General features: G+C 37.5%; 1 protein-coding gene across 1 annotated transcript in view; it reads left to right on the forward strand.

Annotated features, from left to right (window-relative positions):
* The first annotated feature begins 455 nt into the window (after positions 1-455).
* Positions 456-5,488, forward strand: part of DMD (dystrophin) — a 734,955-nt gene continuing 729,922 nt past the window's right edge. Inside the window, exon 1 of the mRNA XM_008577619.1 lies at positions 456-614. The gene's annotated coding sequence lies outside the window, so the exon portion shown is untranslated. The remainder of the gene's footprint in view (positions 615-5,488) is intronic.

A 5,488-nucleotide genomic window follows, 5' to 3' on the forward strand; every position in this document is an offset into this window, starting at 1 on the left:
TGAGATTTAGGACACCTGCGTTACATATTTGGTGCTAATGCTCAATAACTTGGCTTATCCATTTTTGTAACTACAAATGCAGTGTGTCTGGCATATAATACACAACACACCATTATGTTTAGTAAGTGAGTGGATAAATGAAGAATGTACTCATTTACTGTTATTAGTTGGACTTGCGGGTGCATTTGTGTGAGGCGTGTGTTCTGAATTTCCAAAAAGTTATTAGTGTCTTTAAAGCATAGAATTTTTGGATAGTGTTGATAAATAATTTTAATACATTAATTAAACCTTAACACATAACATATGTAAGTAATTGATATCATGCTGTTAAAACACCAAAATCGGTAAATTTCTAAATATTTTGTGATAAATAACTTTCAAAAATACTTTTTCCCTTTTTTGTTTATCCATTAAAATTGTTTATCATTAAATCTTTATTTTCCTTTTAGGTTTCTAGAGCTTTACCTGAGAAACAAGAAGAACTTGAGGCTCACATTAAAGACCTTGGGCAGCTCGAAGAGCAGTTAAATCATCTGCTTCTGTGGCTGTCTCCTATTAGAAATCAGTTGGAAATTTACAACCAACCAAATCAAACAGGACCATTTGATATTAAGGTAGGGACTTTCTGCTTTAAGTATTGTTTTCTAAAAGAATGGCAATATCACTGATATTTCTCATTCATTATAATTATTATCATTGTTAAAGCAAAAATTGTTACTTGTTAAAGCTTGGTAAGGAAGACTTCATTCAGGACCATCACAGCAGGTATAGGGGACCACTGCAATGGGGTCTTGCAGTGGGACAGAGAGACTGGGCTCAACTCCGAATACAAGGGTAAGTGGGAATTATAGCCAAGGAGCAGTGTGGGGGTTAGTGGATGGATAGTCACTAAGAGGAAGGATCAGGGGTATGGGGGTTCTAGCTAAACCAACCTAATAGGATTCTTGCTGAAGACAGGCCAGGGTGATCAGATATCACCTGGGGGATAGTGGCAGATGAGAAACCTGATCAGACATAGAGGGTGATCAGATATCAAGGGTGCTAAACTGACTTAGCAGGGCTCTTTGCTAAGAGTATTATACAAGGAAGTGCACAGACGGGCCTAGAAGAAGGTTCAAAAGGTTGACTAAAGTTTTACCACGCAAAGAATCTTTGTCAGCATTGTCGTTGCTGATATAATAATAATTATTATTACTATTTCTAGTATTTTTTCTCAGCATTTACTAGATCTAATGCCTTCATTAAACTCATATCACTAGAATGCTTGCTCTTATTTGTTACTGTGATCCATTTTCCATCCCTGCTTTAATTATACTTAATACAGATTTATAAATTCCTTATCTAAAATTGAAGTCGTTCAGGAGATTAAATGCCTGCAAAATAATATGTAGGCCCTTTAGTAGAAATTATAAAGCCCTCTCAGACCGACTCCAGTTTACCTTTCTATTCTCTTATTCTGCCAACAACCTCTCCTTATATTCTAGCCACACCAAATTATATGGTATCTTCACATTCATGTGGTTTCATGCCAGACATTTGTTCTTTATTCTTTCTCTTCTTTAAGTGACTTCTTTCAGTTTGTTTGAGCATGATGAATTTTCCTCCATCTTTCAAGACTAAGTTCACAGTCTAAGTGCCCATTCAAAGTTGTCTTCTCTAACACAAGCACAGTTAGGATCCCTGTTAGAATTTCTTATAAACCTCTTTAGCTGTCTCCTATTGACTTTGTATGTTGATTTACACTTTAATTTTACAGACCTGAATACTTCATTACACTGTTCTTCGAGTGCAGAGGGCATCCTCTTATTTATATCCTCTCCCCCACTCACTTCCAAATACCCCCAGCCCAGGGCCCAGTATATGGTGGTTACTTGTAAGTATTTTTAAGTCAGTGAGTAAAGTTGGTAACAAGGCACTGCAGGTAAGCCTAGGGCTCCAGAAAAACATGCCAATTGGACGCCACCATCTCCTCCTTTCAGAGTCTCCATATATGTCGATTGTTATCCTTCTCCCTTCTCAGGAGCCTGTTCTTAGAACTTGGCCCAACATACTGCCCTGTTTTGCATCTCCTTATGGGTGCAAAACTTGAAGTAGCCCATCAAATAAACCAAGTCAGTTCAAAGCCCAACCTATTAATTAATGTAATGTTTGTCAATTTTGGACTGAAAAAGATATGTAACATCTTTGAGTAAAGTTTTCCTTTTAATTTGTTGATCAGATTGTTAAATTTCTTTACTTTCCAGGATTATAGAAACCTAACACTTTCATCTCCATTTAGTTGCTTTTTTGCTAGAAGAGAGAGCAAAGATACAAGGAAGTTTGAGGATCATCTAGAGAAGACAAAGTGAAAGTTTGGGAAAGGTAGGCTGGAGTGAGGATAAGGAGACAGAGAGAGGTTTGCTATAACTAAAATGAGTTATATTAGCAAAGTATACTTCACTACTTTTACCTTACTTCTTCCTGGCACTTATATCTACTATTCTGATACCTACCCCCAAGAGTGGATGGCATTGTGTTAGTCACAGGTAAACAGCATTTTGCCAGTGCAAAATCCAGCCTGCTCGATGAGTGCCATGGTCATAAGTTCGGTCTGATGATCAGACTCATGAGTCACAATAGGCTTTACCCAGTAACAAATTTAGTTATCTCTAAGGAAGTATACAGGACAAGTAACAACACAGGCTGCACATTAATGGCCCAGTGGAGGTCTTGATGCCAAGGCATGGTTTTTGATGCCCCAGTCTCCCTGCATGGTCACAAAGGAAGGCTGAGTGAGCACAAAGCCCATATCAGTTCAGAGAAGCCATCAGTTCTAGGATCCTTTCAGTTTTTCCGCCTAACTAGTACACAGAGTCCTCAGAGGTATTTGACTAGCTCCTATTCACCAGTGTAACTACGTCTCATCAATACTAATTTTTCATCTTTCAATAAACAATCCCAACAAGAAAGTGCAGTTACATGGCTCAATACCCAATAACCTCAACCAGATTCTTAATTATCTTGGATCCAGTATATTCCTTAAAGTCCTTGATTTAGTATTGCAAAGAGGAAAGGCCATAAACTCTTTCCTCCCAACCAGAAGTAGCTTTTAGTAACTCACAAGTAAAAGCACATTTCTCTATATTTAAATATAATCTTTGGTTAAAATGTGCCTCTTCGTTAAAATAATGAAACATATACTCAAACACTAGCTATCTCTGTTCATGGAATATATTTGAGAGAAAAGATTTTTTAAAATCCCCTGACATATATAGATACTGTTAACTGAACCAAAGTGACTTTAGTACCAGTCTGTGCTTCCCAGAATGATTCTCAAATATTGAAAACCTGCATTAAGTCTTTGTTTGTCCATTGTCCATAGTTTTCTGCCAAAGAATCCCTGCAGTTTGGAGTAAAAGACACTCTCAGCTGTGTTAATAACTTTTCTTTATCAAAGCTACAAGTCACCACTCTCACTGCTATATGTAGTTTCAGAAAGTCATGATATTTGCCTCCTGCAGCTTGGTCTAAATCACTGAGGGGAGAGGCAGCTGCTTTTCCCTGGCAGAAAACTCCCTGGCTTCAGTCCTCTGTGCATGTTCTGAGATTTTTATCTCTGGATTGCAGATTTCAAAAATATTCCTTTAGCCTTTTTCTTCTGCTTATGGCGGTATCCAAGGCAAAAAGAACATAAAATCATACTGTATAAGTGATGACTTAAGAGTTTCTCCCAATAATTCTCAAATCCCTAGCTTGTAATCAGGAAATGGTGACCTGTGTGAATAATTTAATAACCTACCTAGTTCTTTATCTCTGTTTGTCTAGCTTCTGTCTCTACTCACTGTCTAATAAATGATTTATTAAGATCGCAGATTTCTTCTGCTTTAAAATATAGAATTTTAGTCTTTACAGCCTGCTATAGCCCTCTGCTTAAAGAGATTAAACATTTTTTTTCAATCAAAGAAAGATGGGATAATGGACTTTGCTTAACTTTACTGAAAACCAAAAAATAAAGTTTTTAAACAGTTTTGAGGAAATGCCCATTTTGATTGCAGAGAAAGAGACTGCCTGTAAAGAAAAAAAAAAAAAAAAATCCTAGGAATGAGTTAATGCAAAGAAAGTAGATGTACAAGCAGCCAGGCTCCTGGCTCCATTTCCTAAATTTCAAGATACTTTCTTTGTCTACCATGGTGGTCATGGCTACCTCTGAAACAAAGGGCCTGAGGCTTTGATACTTGGGTCATTTGTTTTCTCTAGTCAAGCTCTGAGCACCTGTTAGAAAAATATGTAATACTCTCTGTGATCCTCAGTTTTGCCTGCTTGGCACTTCATGCTTATTGATGAAATGCAGCTAGCTGTGTAATGAAACCCAAATAAAAAAAGCCTTAAGGGCTCTGTTCTAATACATTGTTTATGCTGGAGTGAAAATTGACTGCACATCGCTCGGTTTGTGCAATTTACTCCCGAAATATTCCTATTCAGGAAATCCTGCAAATAGCAATATTCATCTTAAAAATCACCTCACAGAACCCTTAGCAAGCTGAGAGACATAATCAATGAGATCATGATGTAGAGGGTGAAAATTAGGCATAATCACAGCCCTTTCCCATCAGTCAGCCCACTAGAAGGCATGCCTTTGAATTTCGATTTTCAAATGTACTCTTAATTTAGACGTAAAATATGTTGATTTCAGATTTCAGAAATGATAATTGAATGCTAAGATCCAGGGACCAGTTTAGAATTTCTATAAAGGGTCTTATGTTTTTAATCTTTAATGAATGCTTTCAATAATGATCTAGAGGTATATTACTTATCTGGTATAAAACTGCCTAACTACTGCTTTCTAACCTTTTTATTAAAATATGAAGTAGGGAGGAAACACATAATTTTATGTTAAGGCTTACTGACTGAAATACTTTCATATTGATGACAGCGAGAATTTTTTCCTCCCCTCAAGAATGACTTTCCTTCTGTGGCCTATAAATAAACACAACATGCTGCTCTGTTGGCTTTTTCTTACCATATGAGAAACATAATTGCTCATAATGTCAAATCCTTACCGAAAACTACCAAAGGACACAATCGTACTGACTGACCATTAAAGTAACTGCATGCCAAAAGCCTTTTCTACACGTGTTCACATTGCTGTGAGTGTTGTCAAAGAGAAGTTGTACTGGACAACTTAACAGGCAAGAAAGGCTTTATTCAAAACTTTTGCAATAGAGGAGAAAGATTTATTTTTTATTTTTTAAATTTTTTATTGGTTATGAATATTTATGGGGTACAAAGCAAATTGTCACCACTCGTGCCTAAGATGTGATTGCCAGATCCATACTGGAAGCATGCCCATTACCACAAATTGTGATTATATCCCGTGTCCCCCACCCAATTATCCACGACCTCCCACCCCATCCCCCGTTTGTCGGGCCTCCCTGAGCCAGAGGCCGGCAAAACCGAGTGGGAAGAGACCCCGGTCCAGCCGGGGGTCCCTTGTGGGGCTGAGCGGGAT

The sequence above is a fragment of the Galeopterus variegatus genome, unplaced genomic scaffold (assembly GCF_000696425.1).
Source record: "Galeopterus variegatus unplaced genomic scaffold, G_variegatus-3.0.2 Scaffold69, whole genome shotgun sequence".
Lineage (NCBI taxonomy): Eukaryota > Metazoa > Chordata > Mammalia > Dermoptera > Cynocephalidae > Galeopterus > Galeopterus variegatus.